Source organism: Pholcus phalangioides, unplaced genomic scaffold (genome assembly GCF_987345545.1).
Source record: "Pholcus phalangioides strain wild (caught in Gottingen) unplaced genomic scaffold, Ppha-v1.0 ptg000017l_1, whole genome shotgun sequence".
Lineage (NCBI taxonomy): Eukaryota > Metazoa > Arthropoda > Arachnida > Araneae > Pholcidae > Pholcus > Pholcus phalangioides.
The window spans coordinates 47,322,490-47,340,480 of NW_028301610.1; the positions used below are offsets into that span (position 1 = coordinate 47,322,490).

The 17,991-nt window shown below is 32.8% G+C and overlaps 1 pseudogene; it reads right to left on the reverse strand.

Annotated features, from left to right (window-relative positions):
* Nucleotides 1-7,118: 7,118 nt before the first annotated feature.
* On the reverse strand, nt 7,119-7,835 carry LOC149073982 (uncharacterized; annotated as a pseudogene).
* Nucleotides 7,836-17,991: the final 10,156 nt, after the last annotated feature.

Consider the following 17,991-nt stretch of genomic DNA (forward strand, 5'->3'; position numbering starts at 1 on the left):
TTCCTTAATAGTTTTATCTGTTAATTTACCATGACATTTTTTTGGGCAATATTCTTTTTGATAAAAATTGTTTTTTCGGGTTCGAAGACCATCGTCCATTTGAGTTGGTTCTCAACATTTCCCCAACACTAGTGGTTGGCATCATCAGGAGAATTGATAAACTGGATCAAAGTCAAGTTTTCCGGAGTCTCTTGACTTTGATCCAGTTTATCAATTCTCCTGATGATGCCAAGCACTAGTGTTGGGGAAACGTTGAGAACCAACTCAAACAGACGACGGTCTTCGAACCCGAAAAAACAATTTTTATCAAATGATGGCCGCGAAAACCTTATCAACTATTAATATTCTTTTTCTTCATCATTAACATTTAATTTTGCAATTGTTGCATCACCATATTTAGTTTGGATTTTTCTCAATGATATCATTTTATATTTACCAGGATTTGAATTTCTTAATTTAAAAGTTTCTGGAAATGATTTGATGCAGTTGTCCATTTATTATATTTAATTTTTTAAAGGTTTTTAAATACTTTTGATGAGAATTGTGAATTACAATAGCATACAAACTCATTTAAAATTTACAGTCCTTTATTTTTAATTTCTTCATTCTTCTCTTTCTTATCAATTATTAATTTCATCTTTTTCAAATACTTATAAACTATTCTTAAAATATCCTCGAAATTGTAATCATCTCTATACAAATGAATCAAGTCATCACAAAAATATTTTTTTTTCTGAAGAACAGTATAAAGCTCTAAGATCTTCTAGTAAATCTATTTATAGGTCATCATTTTTTGATATGCAATTCTTATAATAAACACATCTATACATAGAATACCCAGGACCTAAAACTCTTGGACATTTAGATATTTCAAGATCAATAGAAGGAATATCTTCGGGCATTTCTTTTTCAATTATTTCTCCTTTATATACAAATACACTACCATAAATATCATACATGCTTTTTATATAGCTTTCACCTCTGAATTATTAATCCACAGTCCTTTGTCATTTGGATATCTTTTAAATATCAAACCATCAACATCTAAACAGCACTTATGTACTATAATTAATTCCTGTTCATCTAATTCACAGTCAGGTGTAAATACTGATATTGTTTTACCAATATTCAGTTTGGAATGCACCAAACTTATCTCCCTTGCTATCTTACGATTTGGAAGGATGAATCCTTGAATATTTACAATCAATGTTATATTGTTCATTATTTATATTCAGCCCTTTTTTTTTAATACATATCCAAATGGTACAGTATTCAAATCATCTAGAATCTTTCTGTTATGAAATCTACGTGTATTTCTTATTTAATGTATCTACAGTTATATTTGTGTCTTTTCGGATTTTAAATTGATTATTTGATATTTCTTAATAGTCTGTTTCACCATTAATTACTTTCATTCTATCATTAAAATTCAATATATTTTCATTCTCATAACTCATTTTAAATCCTTTAACTTTACCTTTTACAGTTCCATTATTTAGTATATATCCATAATCTTTAGATGCTCCAGCTAACAAAGATTTAATATATTTATCATCTCTTAATTCATCTGTCCATTCTCCCAACATGCATCCAGTTTGAATTTTATTAGTTCCATTATCTATATACACTATACTTGTCTGTATCATAATAAATTACTTTACCGTCTAATTTCAAGCATTTTATATAATCTAATTCTAGCAGAACTAGTAGTGAACGCTGCTACATAAATGTTAGTATTAAAATTATTTTTAATGCATTCATCTTTCATTTCAAAAGTCATTTCTACACAATCATCATTCATAAATATCATGTTCAATTCTTTATACATACATATATATATACAGGGTGATTATAAAAAAACTATCCCGACACATGGGCCCCTAACTATCATACCATTCACAGAAACTGAATGAAATTTTGGCATAAGGTATTTTGATGTATGCGCTCAAGAATGATATGGAAAACAACGGTGTCACTCTAACAGTTACGGTTACAGTGAGAAAATTTCGAAAATATCAAATGGCAACACCAAGTTTTTTGTATTGGAATGTGATCTCCATTGTGAAAAACCCTAAATAGCGTTCGAATGGCAACTGTAGCATGAAAATCACCGGCGGTAGATAGGCTAAAAGTGAGGACAACAATAAGGACAGAGAAGCAGCATAAAATAAAGCATTTTATTGTGTTTCACAAATTTTCCACATGACCTTGTGGAGGACTAATCAGGCTGGGATCTCAGCCGAAGAAACGGTGTGACGAATGAAACAAACATTAATGCTCTGGTGCACGGCAAAGTCCTTTTTAGTTTTTCCTTGCCTAGCTCCGGGGATTTTCGTGCTACAGGTGCCATTCCAATGCTATTTAGTGTTTTTTTAGTATGGAGATCGCATTCCAATACAAAAAACTTGGTGTTGCCATTTGATATTTTCGAAATTTTCTCACTGTAACCGTAACTGTTAGAGTGACACTGTTGTTTTCCATATCATTCTTGAGTGCATACCTCAAAATATCTTATACCAAAATTTCATTCAGTTTCTGTGAATGGAATGATAGTTAGGGGCCCATATGTCGGGATAGTTTTTTTATAATCACCCCTTATGTAACATTATCATCTGCATAATCAGTCTTTTTTATATTTTTCTCTGTGCAAACTTACCCCATAATAAATTCAAACATATCTTACTTATAAATCTTATTCCAAGGTTTTTCTCAATTTTATCTAATTTTATATATATATTCAATTTCTTTTTTACTGTTTTCTTACCATCTTTTTCACTTTTGAAATTTTCACACCATCTATCATTTGTTTCTAATTTGATTTTCAGAAACATTTTACCATAATCTCTGAACAATTCATTAGTTTTGTTTTCAAAATTCCAAATCTCATACATTCTTAAAATCTTATATCCTTTTTTAACTGCTAAATTCATTTCATCTGTAGTCCATGTACCAATAAAACACTGTTCATCTCTTTTATGATTGCATTCCTTATTTCTAATTTCAAAGCATTCTTTACATGCTTTTTTATCTACAACTGTTCTAAAATTATTACATTTAACAATTTTAGAGCATGATTTACATAGAGCAAATTTCAATTTCTCTTTAATTGGTAATACAGGATGATATAAATTCCTTGGTGGTAGGACTTTACATTTAATCAAATCATACCATTTTTATCAAATTTCTCAGGATTAAATATCTTAACAGGGTGTCCAATTGGATAATTATCAAAACAATTTACAGTTGGATCTAGTGAACATATGTCAATACATCTACTTTTTCTTTCCAGTGAATTCATATTTCACTTTGATAGGTTCACACCTACCACCATAAAAAGCATCTCTAGGATTTAATGGTTCTACAAAATCTTTTTCCATTCATTTTTTATATATTTCTTAATTTCCTTATTATTATTGAAATCACATTGTCATGTAACAATAAATTCATATCCAGCTTTTAAAATCTTTTGAATCCTTTTAGTTCTCTTTTATAAATCTTTCATACATATTTGATTATGTTCATTTATAGTCGATTCTCTATAACATTTAGGACATCCATGAAATTGAAATACAATATTATCATAAAATCCATCTACTTTATAAGTTTTCTTATCTAATTTCAATTTTTTTCTCACCACTATTCAATGCATGTTGAATGTTTATATTATTCTTTTTAGATAGATAATCTAACCAAGCAATAGACTTTTTGCTGTATATATCTTTTTTAATTGTATCATCATCTATAGCAGTTGTACCTTCTTTTAGGAATTTATCTCTATAAATTGCCATACATACACCTGCTAGAGTTACATATTTCAATGGATCTTTGTTATCAATTTCTAAGACTATCAATTTCTATGCTAAACATCTTCTTAGAATATCTACATCTGATTTACAGTATTTAATAAATTCTTTTTGAAAATCAAGCGTTTCATTTCTAACAATTTCATACCATTTTAAGAATTTGTTTCTTTCCATTTCATTGAATCACATCCATAGTAATGTTTTTCAGGATATTTACCTATATAGTTTTGATTATATTGTTTATTAAAATCATGAGGAAAATAACCTTTCCAATTCTTCTAATCCAAATGTTTTGAAAAAATCTCTTAATGGAATTAACATAAAAGTGGTTGAATCTATGAATCTAATATTATAACCAGATGCATGCATATATAATTCAGTTTATTTCTATTATATATTTTAAATACTTGAATTTTATTTTTGAAACAGTATTTAGCTAAGAATTGAAAATCAATCCTTTTCCATAATGAGCTAATACAGTGTATCCAAAATGTTTTTCTTGAAATAACCAATTTGCATATAACTAGATTTACTTCATGAGATCCTGTTTCTTGTTTGGTTTCAACATCAAAAAATTTATATTTCTCAATGCATTCATGTTATATTTATCACACCATTCTTTCTTAAATGGAATGATTTCAAGACAATTTACCACCTTTAACCTCTTTCTTTTTCATATAACATTAATGATAATTTAAAACCCATTTCCAACAATTTTTACATCTTTTTCACCACATATATGATCTTCAGGTTTTCTATAACATCTATTAATAATTCATTTACATTTTAGACATTTCCATAAGCAATTACATACACCAGCGGTTTTCAACCTTCATTGACTCGCGGAGCCCTTTTTAGGAAAAAAAAATTCTATGGCGGAGTCCTGTAGAGAGAGAGGCTAATTTTTTAATTATTCATCAAAGTTACTGATTTATTTTTACTATTTCAAAATATTTATAATTATCTTTTTAAATTTTACTGTTTTTTTTATTTTCTTCGAGCACCAGTTGAGAACCCCTGACAAACACTATTACCTTTGCTATCTTTCCTTCTGTGATTATTATAACACTCATCACCTTTAAATAATCTATTACATTTTTTACAAAATATCTCATCACCATTACAATCACTTTTATTGAAACATCCATCACATTTGAGAGGACACCTGTGCTTATCTGATCTTTTATAACTTACTTGACAATAATCACAATAATTTTGTTTACCTAAAAATCCAGTTACTTTTGTAATTACATCAAAATGATATCTATTTTTTTAATATATTAAATACATGTATTTTTATATTCACCATTATATATACGTTCATTAAAATTCTCTCTACAGAATATATTTATTTGAGATCTAAGAATTTTCAAATATTTTAACTTCTTCTATACAGCATATTTGTAATGATATATTGTATAATTCATGTAATTTGACAGTGAGTGTTTTTTGTAATACTCCACCTTTTTTAATATAAATAACTTGATTTTTTGAAATTTTTCATGGTTTAATTTTTCACATAGGCTTAAAGTCCAATTCGCACCTTCTCGTGGTGCAGCCTGTAAGTAGCCATGTTTAACATGTGGTGAACGGACGCGAATGGGCTTCCTCCAACCCGCACTGGCCAGTGTGGAGGATTACAGCTAAAACCCTCTAAAAAGAAAATTGAACTCTGTCAATAATTAGGGTGTCAATAATGGTTGGGGGGTTCCGCGGGGAGGGGGGGGGTGCATGTGTGGTGTAGCAGTAGTAGGTAGGGGCTCGGGGATCCATGATGTTCTTAAGTCAGCCACCTTGTTGGGCAATTTGCCTGTTGTGGCGTTGTATTTGTAATAAACTAAGGCCCTCAGTCCCCAGCAGTCTGAGTGTCCCTGGTTACAGCAGCAACCAGCAAGACATGAAAACAGAGGGTGCCAAGAATCTCTGGGTTGGACCAGGCTGCCATAAGATGACGACCTTGGCCACATGTAATGGACGATCTCTTTCTTCAGAAAATCGTTTGCAGGAGTTGGAAGAAGAACTGGAAAGAATGAATTGGGACATCTTAGGCATCTGTGGAATAAGAAGAAAGGGAGAGGAGAAAATCGAACTTGCCAGTGGCCATGTATTTTCTTGTTATTTTGGATCTGTTGATATATCCTTATTACTAGAGCCCGGATTATATGCACTTAAAAAGTGACAAATTATGCTCTAAAAATATGCAAATATGCACTTAAAAATATGCAAATATGCACTTAAAAATATGCAAATATGCACTTAAAAATATGCAAATATGCACTTAAAAATATGCAAATATGCACTTAAAAATGCTAAAATATGCATTTAAAAATGCTAAAATATGCACTTAAAAATGCTGAAATATGCACTTGAAAATGCCAACACATCCATATTTTTTATGGGGACCTTTTTTCAGTCACCTCGTTAGACAATTTGCCTGTTGTGGCCTTTTTTTTTGTATTTAAAAAATCCTGAAAAAAATTTAAAATTCCAAAATATTAACCAAAAATGAGAAAATACGCGTTATAAATCCCTATGCAAAAAAAAAAAGCAAATATGTTTCTGAAATACAAATTTTCTATTTGTTAGTGCATATTCATTTACACAACATATCTCCACATATGCATATGCAAATAACTTCTAATATTTCTTTATTTAAGCATTTTTAATTTCTAGTTATACGTGGCTGCTTAGTAACAAAATACCAGTGAAAAAAAATTTCGAGGCTATTTCTAAAAATAATTGGACATTTTTGATGCTATCTCTAGAAATAGCGTTACAATGAAACCGTTGATATTTGGGAAGAAAAAAAAAAACAATCCCACCACTGCGAGAAAAAAACCTGATGTTATGAAAATATTGTGAGCAATATATTCATCTGGAAAAACGATTAAAAAGTGATTGGCTTCAATAAACCTTCACAAATATGCACTTATTCTGAAAATTCCTTGATTTTATGCATTTATATGCATTAATGCTGGAAGAGGCCAAAATATGCAAATGCATATGCACATATGCATTTGCATATAATCCGGGCTCTACTTATTACTAATGATGTGTGTGTGAGTGTAAGTAATTATAACTAGAATATTCAATTGAAGACAGACACATATTTAATTGAGATTTAAACACTTAAAGTGAGAGACAACATCTGTTGCTGTTCAAACTTGAGCAGCCATGTCTTCTGTGCTGTTGCCAAAACTCTGAAACTAAATACTTGACTAATAATGAGTTGCCAGATAACAGAAATAAATAAATTATTTGTCCATTAACAAAATATTCTATTACTTTCCCTTGTTAATAAAACAAACAATTTCGTTATAATACAAGTCCTATTTTAGCGGACAGTGACACTAATCTTGGCTTGTGCAATGGCTTTGTCATCATATCGGCCAACTGATACTCTGTAGAGATCTTTTGTACTGCAATCTTTCTTTCTATCACTTTTTCACGAATGAAGAAATGTTTAATACTAATGTGCTTTGTTCTGCGATGGAATTCTGGGTTTTGTGCGACTCTTATAGCTGCATTATTATCAATTTGGATCACTGGAACTTCTTTAAGTTGTACAACTGCAACTGCTTTGTACATCCTTTGCAACCAAATTGCTTCTTTACAGCATTCATTTGCTGCAACAATTTCTGCTTCAGTGGTCGATGTTGCTACCATAGATTGTCGTTGACTTAGCCATAAGATAGCCCCACCAGCATACAATATCACCACTCCTGTAGTTGAGTGACCAGTCTTTTCACATCTTCCAAAGTCAGCATCACTATAACACTCCAACACTCTGGGATTGCAGTTATATCTGTAAATAATGCCTTTACTTGTGGAACTTGCAATGTATCTGAGAACACGTTTGGCTTTCAACCAATCTTCTTTTGAAGGATTCTCTAGCTTGCGTGATAAAACTCCTACACTGTATGCTAGGTCGGGTCTAGTGCCTACCACAAGATACATGATAGCTCCAACTACTTCTCTGTAAGGAAATGATTCATCTGCTTGTGATTCAAGACCATTTTGCTCTGACAGCATTTTGAAAATAGGTGTATGAACTGGTCTATGATTTTCCATACCAAATTTCTTTAACACTTTCTTTGCATATGCCTGTTGGTAATTTTGATGTTTCCATTAGTAAACTTTTCAATTTCCAATCCTAAGAAGTATGTTGCTGGTTTACTGGCAACTTTAAATTTCATTTTCAACTGTTTAATGAAATCATCAGGTTCTTGCTGATCAGTTGCTGCGACTAGCCCTTCATCAACATATAAAGCTACATGTAATTTTCTGTTCTTATGATCTCTGATGTACAAACAAGGATCAGTTTCACTTGCTTCCAATCCTAGTTTCAACAAAAAATCTCCAAAACACTTGTTACAGCAGTGAGGAGCTTGCTTAAGACCATAAAGACTGCACTTGAGTCTACACACATTACTTGTCCCATCATTATAACCTTCAGGTTGTTGCATATAGATGGTTTCTTCTAGATCACCATATAAAAATACCTAGAGACATCAAATTGGGTCAAATACAGTTTCTCCCTTGCTGCAATACTGATTATCGAGCGTATTGTTCCTAACTTGGTTACTAGACTGAAGGTTTGATTGTAATCAATACAAGGACGTTGACTGAATCCTTTAATTACAAGTCTCGCTTTATACTTGTCAATACTACCATCTGGATTCTTCTTGATACAATACACCCCCTTCCAAGGTATAGCTTTTGATCCTTTATGTAATGGCTGTGGAATCCATGTACAATTTTGTCTTAAGGAATTCATTTCAGAGTCCCACTGCATCTTGATAAGTTTCTGGTTCATTTGCATCAGCCATGAAGACATCTGCCAACATAATGTAGTTTTCAACCCTTTCAGGCTTTTTCAACTCATTTATGTTCCTGAGCTGTCTGATGTTTGTTTCAGCATCTTCATTTTCACCTTCTGAGCTACAGCTATCTTTCTCTGATTCATCATCATCGGTATACTTTCCCTCATTTGAAAGTTCTTCGTTTTGATCATTTCTTTCAATTGGAAGTGTCACTCTATTTTCAATCTGTGAGGGCTTCTCTTGAAATACCTCATCAGGACAACAAATTACTGTCTGCCTTTCTTTGATATAGATGCGGTACCTTTCATCTCCATCGTATCCCATAAGATAACCCGTTGCTGCTTTCTTATCCATCTTTTTCCTCCTCTGAGTTGGGATATGAGCATAACAGACTGACCCAATGATACGCATATGCCTTATTCGAGGCTTCTTTTTCATCCATAGCTCAAATGAACTTACATTGTGAACCGAAAATTTTCCAGTCCTGTTCAAAATGTAAGCTGAAGTATTGACAAACTCAGCCCACAGGAAAGCTGGGAAGAACATTTCTTTGTTGGAATACTTGAGAGTTCTTGCCATCTCAAGAAGAGTTCTGTTTTCTCGTTCGCTACTTCCATTTTGTTCAGGAGTATACGGTGCAGTCAATCTGTGAATAATTCCATTCTTCTTGAGAATTCTTTGGACTGCTTGGTTGTCGAACTCTCCACCATTGTCACTCAATACTTGTTCAACTATATGCCCCAAGTTTTTAGCATGAGCTAAAAAGTCTTCTAGTGCACTTGCAGCTTCTGATTTCTGCTTTAAGAAGAAAACATAGCGGAACTTGGTGTACTGGTGCTTGAAAACAGCAAAATATTGATACTTTCTACACGATACATCAAATGGTCTACATATATCTGTACAGATAAGTTCTCCTGGTTTTGTGGCTTTCTCTCTAGTGCGGAACTTCAAACGATGAGCCTTGCCATAAATACAGGCTTCACATAACTGTTTATCAATGTTGACCTTGATATTGAGTTCTTTTTCCATTAATGACTTCATATGCTGTTTATCTTGATGTCCCCATCTTTCATGGTAAAGTTGAAGAAGAGAATCATACTTGCTTGCCATATTTACTTTGACTGGGGTTTCTGGTAGCAGCACTTTAATTTCAGCTCCGAAAAGACCACCACTGATATCTCATGATCCACCAAGGACTGCTTTGCCATTGATTTTCAGATAACATTTTCTAGATGTTGATTCAAATACACTGTTCTGGTTTCTGTCTTGTGTTGCTAATACTGAAAACAGATTCTTGCTAATATCAGGAACGTACCAGACATCTTGTAAATTTTTAAATTGTTTTCTACCATTTACTATGGCCATTATTTTTATTGTACCTTTCCCTACGGCTGGTATACTTTTCCATTTGCCACAGTTATACCATGTGGATATTCGAATTTTTCAAAGTCTACGAAGAAATTACTACTCTTGGTAACATGTTTAGATGCACCATTATCTATATACCAATCATCACAATCTTATCTTCTCTTTTCTAATGATTCTGGGTAAAACTTGCAACTAGTGCTTCATGACCTAATTCACTTTCATTGATGTCTGTTCTTAATTCCCGCTCATGAGAACATAGCTGTGTCGTTAAATCATCAACAGTTCTTTTTTCTTCACTTAGTAGCAACCAACTTGATTTAAAGGCACGATAGCTTTGAGGAAGAGCATCAAGTATCTTGCATATCAGCAGCATATGTGGAAGCTTGGTTTCTTGTTTACTTTCTAAATCTTTGTTAAGCTCATTCCACAGATTCTTCAATTTTGATAAGTTTGCTGCCATATCCTCAGTTCATGACCACTTAAACTGGAAGAACTCTAAACAAATGTTGTACAGTTGATTTTCAGATGTGGCTTCAAATAGCTTGTGTAGCTCTAGCCATACATGTCTAGCACAGTCAAATCTCATTACTTTCTGTAATGTGTCCTCTGTCATTGAATTTGTTAGAACCATCATAGCACAGTTATTTGCTTTATTATACTCCTTCAAGTCAATCTTGTATTGGCTTACAATAGTTTCTGATGATCCATCCAATGGCCTCTCTGGCAGTTGCATTTTCCCATTCACTATATCTAAGGCCTCACCATAGAAACTTAATGCAAATTTTATCCAAATTTCCACAGTGTCCAGTCTCCTTTGTCACTCAATGGCTTGACTTGAATCTTGCCAGCTTCCATCCTTAGGAATTTCACTTGTAGGCTTCTTGACTGGAATTAGGCTTAGGAACTCTTTGTTTACTCACACTCACAGCAGAGTCAGCATGAAGAGACCCCATAACCTCTAGTTATTTTGGAGCTGTTGATATATCCTTATTACTAATGATGTGTGTGAGTGTAAGTAATTATAACTAGAATATTCAATTGAAGACAGACACACATATTTAATAGAGATTTAAACACTTAAGGTGAAAGACAACATCTGTTGCTGTTCAAACTTGAGCAGCCATGTTTTCTGTGCTGTTGCCAAAACTCTGAAACTAAATACTTGACTAATAATGAGTTTCCAGATACCAAAAACAGAAATAAATAAATTGTTTGTCCATTAACATAATATTCTAACATATTTTACTACAGAGGAACAGATAATGGAAGAACCAGTGGGGAGTAGGATTTCTCATTCATAAAAAGTGGAAAAATCACATCGTTGAGTTAGATAGTACATCTGATAGAGTTGCAAAGCTGGTTATGCGAATATCAAGCTGATACCGGATACAGATTATACAAGTCTATGCACCAACAGTGGCGGATCATGATTTTGGGAGGCCCCAGGCGCAACCTGATCTGGAGGCCCCCCTACCAGGGGCGGATTAAAGGTAGGGGCTGTGTCCCCCCCCCAGAGCAGAAAAATTAAATGGAAAAAAAAATGTTTTCTACGTTTTTGACTGAATAACAAACCAAGAAAATAAATTTGCTTAAAAAAGGGGGAAAATTCAGAATTTTTTCCAAAAAAAATCAGAACCGTCCTGAAAAATTGAACACATGGTCACAACCACCGTCCCCACCCACAAATTTGCGTTTATCCACCATTGCACCCTTTTGGCCCTAATAAGAACGAGATGGTTCACTAAAATGAACAATATTATGAAAATCATAACTTTTTTTTTATTTTTGCATCACCAAAACCATAAACACAAAAATAAGATAAGGAAATATAATGATATTCTCTGGTACTAGATGAAAAATAATCACACTCCCATTAAAAAAAAAAATCACAGTAAAATTCTGCATCATATTTGTCCGTCTAAGATGTCCGTCCTGGTGCCTTCAGCCACACGGCAAAAATGGAGATCCGTCATAGTTTTAGTAATTTAATATTACTGATTAATAAAGATTTGATATCTCAAATATAATATATTTGATTTGATATAAAGATACTGATAATATTTAATAGAAAAACATTTCTTCAATAGAGGGAAGAAATTATATCAGAGTAAATATAAGAATTATATTTTTAATGGAAGAAATTAGTTCAGAATGAATTAAATTTAATGAAAGAAATTATTACAGAATGAATTAAAATTTAATGAAAGAAATTATTTCAGAATGAATTAAATTTAATGAAAGAAATTATTTCAGAATGAATTAAAATTTAATGAAAGAAATTATTACAGAATGAATTAAATTTAATGAAAGAAATTATTTCAGAATGAATTAAAATTTAATGAAAGAAATTATTTCAGAATGAATTAAATTTAATGAAAGAAATTATTTCAGAATGAATTAAAATTATTGTCAATGAAAGAAATTATTAAAAAAAATTTTTTTAGAAATTATTTAAAAATTTTTTTTTAGAAATTATTATTTTTTATTTGTTTATTCTATGTTATTTTTACTATTATTATATTAATTATTATTATTTTCTCTTTCAGCCACCTCGTTGGGCACTCTGCCTGTTGTGGCCTTTGCCTTTGTATTATTTGTATTCAGAGTGAATAAAAATCTTCTATATTATGCCCCCCCCCCCCCCGCCCGTTTCGTTTAATAACGAAAAATGCCACAGTATAACATTGTGGCCCGCGTACTTTATAAAATGTTTCAATATAGCCTGCTATGCCTCAAAGGTTGAAGACCCCTGCAGTAGACTCTTGCTAATCCGGTACGTATTAGACCACGGTGTGCCAGATTTTACCAAAATTGCTGGAATAACTTTGAAGAAACCCATTGAAATAATATATGAAATTTCGTGCAAAGACATAGTCAGGACTTGATCAGCAATTAAGAAATATTAGAACGTGTTAAGGGGTTAGGGCATCAGGAGAAAAGTGACACCACACCACCTAAATATCCTGGACTACTACTGGACGTGCTGGATTAGAGCACGACCGAATTCTCGAGAGACTACTGTAGTTGAATTGAAATGCTCAAATAAAAATTTATCAGATAATTTATATATTATGTACAGTATACATTAAAAAAAAAAAAAATTGCGGTTAAAAAAAAAATGGAGAGCAGATACTGTACTTAGTTCACGAGATTTGTTGATGCGCATGTAAATTCATATGTAGGATGAAGCACACAACTATTTGGAGGCCACCCCCCCCCCGCTCTGCCGAGGCCCCAGGCGCGCGCCTCATGCGCCTGTGCGGTAACAAGAAGCTATTCTGAAGAAGAAGTAGAAGACTTTAATGAAGAACTAGACGAGCTGCATAATAAAGGAAACCATCATATTAAAATAGTAATGGGTGACTTCAATGCCAGAATTGGAGAGAGAAGAATGTTGAAAGCTCAGTTGGAAGTCATGGTTACAGTGTACGAAACAACGGAGAAAACCGACTCGTCAAATTTGCAGAGAGCGAACAGTTATGCATCATGAATTAATTTTTTAAGAACAAAACCCAAACAAAGTGGACCTGGAAAAGCCGAACTGGAGCAACTAGTGACATCGACTACATCCTATCTAATAAGAAGAATATGATCCAGGACTGCAGTGTTCTCAGCAAATTCAATACAGGAAGTGATCATCGACTGGTTAGATGTAGAATAAGGCTTAACACTAGAATGGAAAGAGCGAAACTTATCAAAAATAGAAAAACTGTCATCAATATGGTAAAGCTTCAAGAACATAAATATAAATTCCAGTTAGAGCTGAAGAATCAATTTGATTTATTATATAACACCACTGAGGATGAACAAGATACAAATACAACGCCACAACAGACAAAATGCCCAACGAGGTGGCTGATAAAAAGATGCCCATAAAAATATGGTTGTCATATATTTCAAAAATACAGCACCCAATTAAAAATTCAATTAACACAAATTATAAACAATATATACACACATGATAAAATATTATACAACTCCCATAAAGAATACTTATGGTTGTCTTATTCTAAGAATTGATAGCTTCTCGATTTACCCCAACATGTTTATCGTATTTCTTTTTAAACGTGTCAATTGTGTTGCAACTTACTACCTCCAGGGGTAAGCTATTCCATTTATTAACAACCCTATTAGAGAAAAATTCCCTGCAACACCATAGCCTTGCATTGTCCCTCACCAATCGATACTGGTGTCCCCTTGTAAAAGCAGTCGATTGGCGGTGTACTAAAAGTTCATGGTCCATCCTATCCATCCCATTGAAATTTTTGAACACTTCGATCATATCTCCTCGACACCTGCGTTCATCCAATGTAAACATATTCAAAAAATGAAGTCTCTCTTCACAACTCAAGCCCTGTGTGCCAATAAGGACACGCATAGCTCTTCTCTGCACCCCTTCAACCAAGTCTATGTCCCTCTGTAAGTATGGTCTCCAAAACCTTACAGCATACTCACCACGATGTCACCACGATGAACAAAACTTTAACCACTACCCTAAAAGAAGTAGCAAAAGAAATCGCTGGAGAAAAATAAATCAAACCGGTGAAGAAAATAACAGATTAAACAAAGAAACTTATGAAAGACTGGAGAGAATTTCAGATTAAGAAGAATGACCCTAAATCAAAAGTGGAATATGCAGAACTTTCCAAGACAGTACAAAAGCAGATTACGGAAGATGTCAGGAAGTTTAATTGTGATATTGTAAAGAAAGCATTGGAAGATGATAGGAGCTTAAAATCAGCAAAACCAAAACTGTGTGTAGGGAGAAATGAAATTTTTGCACTAAAAAGGAAAGATAGAACCATCACAAAAGATGGAAATGAAATCATTAGTATTGTTGAGGAGCTAAAAGAGGAAGTCTATAAGGCTATAAGATGTATGAATAAAGGGAAATGCCCAGGTAAAGATGGGATTTCAATAGACATTATTAAAGAAGCAGGAGAAGAATTTGCCAGTATACTAGCTGCCTTGTTCACAAATTGTCTCACAAAATCGGATGTGCCTGAAGATTTGAATAACGCAATCATGGTTCTTCTTTACAAAAAGGGCAAAAAAAAAAGATATCAAGAACTATCCACCAATCAGTCTCCTATCAGTAACTTATAAAATACTCAACAAAGTGCTGACATATAGGCTTGAATCCAAATTGGACGAAGCTCAACCAAAAGAACAGGCAGGATTTCAAAGTGGATTCAGTACAATGGATCACATCCAAACAATCATGGAACTTATGGAGAAACACAAGGAATACGAATTACCATTGTGTATGACCTTCATTGATTTTAAGACAGCGTTTGACTCTGCCTTCACATCTGCTGTTGTTAAAGCTCTAGATATTATTGGGGTAGGGAAGACTTACATCAATATCATCAAGAAAATATTTGACAAAGCAACTGCAACGATTAATTTGGATAAAGGAAAAACAAAGATTAAACTCAGAAAAGGAGTCAGACAGGGTGATACTATCTCACTAAAACTCTTTACCGCTGTTTTAGAAGAAGTATTCAGAAAACTGGATTGGGATAAAAAAGGAATTAAAATAAATGGAGAATTTCTCAACCATTTGCGTTTTGCAGACGACATTGTTGTTATCAGCAGTAATCCAGACGAACTAGAAGAAATGATACTGGCAAAGGCAAGTATTGAGGTGAGCTTGAAAATGAATCTGCAAAAGACTAAAATTATGTTTAACCCCTTTGCGTTGAAGAGGACAATCTTGCTGAACAACACAGAGATAGAAGAAATAGAAAGCTATTATACCTGGGACAAGAAATTACCATGGACAACAGAATCATTAATGAAATAAACAGAAGGATCAGGATTTGGTGGAGCACTTTCGGCAAAAACTGTGTAATTCTGAAGAGTCACACGCCATTATGCCTGAAAAGAAAAGTTTTTAACCAGTGTGTGCTACCAGTACTGACTTATGGAGCTGAAACATGGACACTCACAAGCAAGACAATACAAAGACTACAGACAACACAAAGGAGCATGGAAAGATGTATGCTAGGCATCACAAGGAGAGACAGAAAATGAATCACTTAGATAAGGAACCACACAAAGGTATATGATATCATGGAAAGAATTAAATGTTTGAAATGGAAATCGGCTAGACATATTGCAAGAAGACAGGACAACAGATGGACCACAAGTATTCTAGATTGGTACCCTGTGGTGTTAAACGTCCGAGAAGGCGTCCCCCATTAGCGGAGATTGACTTGGAAGTCTGGGGGGGGGCACGATGATGATGATGCCAATTCATATATACATATATGCATTAGATCAGTCGACTCCACCTTTGACCTATCTCCGCCCATGGCGTCCCCATGCAAGATGGATTGACGAGATCAGGAAAGTGGCAGGAGTCAACTGGATGGCTAAAGCATCAGACAGAGCAGAATGGAAAAATTTAGAGGAGATCTTCATCCAGCAGTGGATTGAAAATGGTTGTTGATGTGATGATATCTAATTCTTTATATTCAATTTGGTCTAATAATTTGTAAATATACAATTCATAAGCATCTTTAGTGTACTTCATTTTGTCATGAAATGGTTTATCTAACTTGGGATTAAAAAAACAATTATATCCACCTTACCTTGAATATTATTAATCTGTAATATATTCAAATATTGTTCAGGTTTTATATCCTTTCTACGAGTCATATATTTCTTAATATATTTATCTCTCATTTCAACCATTTCATATGTTCAGGTTTAAATAATTTTCAAAATAAACAATTGTTTTTATCTTTTCATTTTATCAGCTTATCATTTTCAAATTTCAAATTATATGAATTAAATATTTTTTAAATTCTTTTACATTTTTCAAGATGATTAATAAATATATTTCTTTTCTCTATTATCAGATGAATCTAACTAATTTCAAAATATCATCTAAAACATGTTTATAATCAGTATTATTTCTAATGTTATTATTTCTAACACTTTCAAGATGTCTCATTTTTTGGTCTTCCATTTATTTCAGAAAGTTACCTGCACACGTTTATTATGATAATCACTTCTTAAATGTCTTAATTTATGAGAGTAAGTATAATGTTTACTACACTCGCAATCTAATTTTCTATAATTAATTATATGTCTGCAAGTTTTGCACTTGCTGATTCTACAACTACTTCCAATTGCACGAACATAGAATTCTTCAAATGGTTTAACCTGCTTGCAATACGTACAGATTTTGCCTCCCATTTATTAATAAGTATTTTTTTAAATACTTTTAATTACCAAAAAGAAACTGCTTCAGTTATAAATAATTCTGGGAGATTTGCTAATAATCATCATCAGGGCCATCGTAAGAGCATCATGGACCCCCAGGCCAAGCGATTTTCCTGAGGCCCTACCTAACAAATTTTCAAAAATTTCAGCCGGTTCTAATTCACTGATCATCGTACACAACAAGTAAGTAAAGTTTGATCTTTTTTTCCTCTCCAAAGTAATCTGATTTCCCTGCGAGCAGGCTTTCTTTTTTATAAATAATATAGAGGGTAACACTTGATGGAAGCATAATATTTGTTTGGATGAATTGAAAAATTAATAAAAACTATTGTAATTAACTAGATTAATAAAATCAATCCTTTTCAATGTCCCAATAAAATGAATTCATAAAACAAACATCCTAGAATTATTGTCAAGAAAAAAATGTGACAGCATCATATGTTAAATAATATTTTATACTAAAATAAATGAGAGACACACGATTTCTTTGAGCTCAAATGTGTTAGAATATTATGTTAATGGACAAACAATTTATTTATTTCTGTTTTTGGTATCTGGCAACTCATTATTAGTCAAGTATTTAGTTTCAGAGTATTGGCAACAGCACAGAAAACATGGCTGCTCAAGTTTGAACAGCAACAGATGTTGTCTTTCACCTTAAGTGTTTAAATCTCTATTAAATATGTGTGTCTTCAATTGAATATTCTGGTTATAATTACTTACCCTCACACACATTATTAGTAATAAGGATATATCAACAGGTC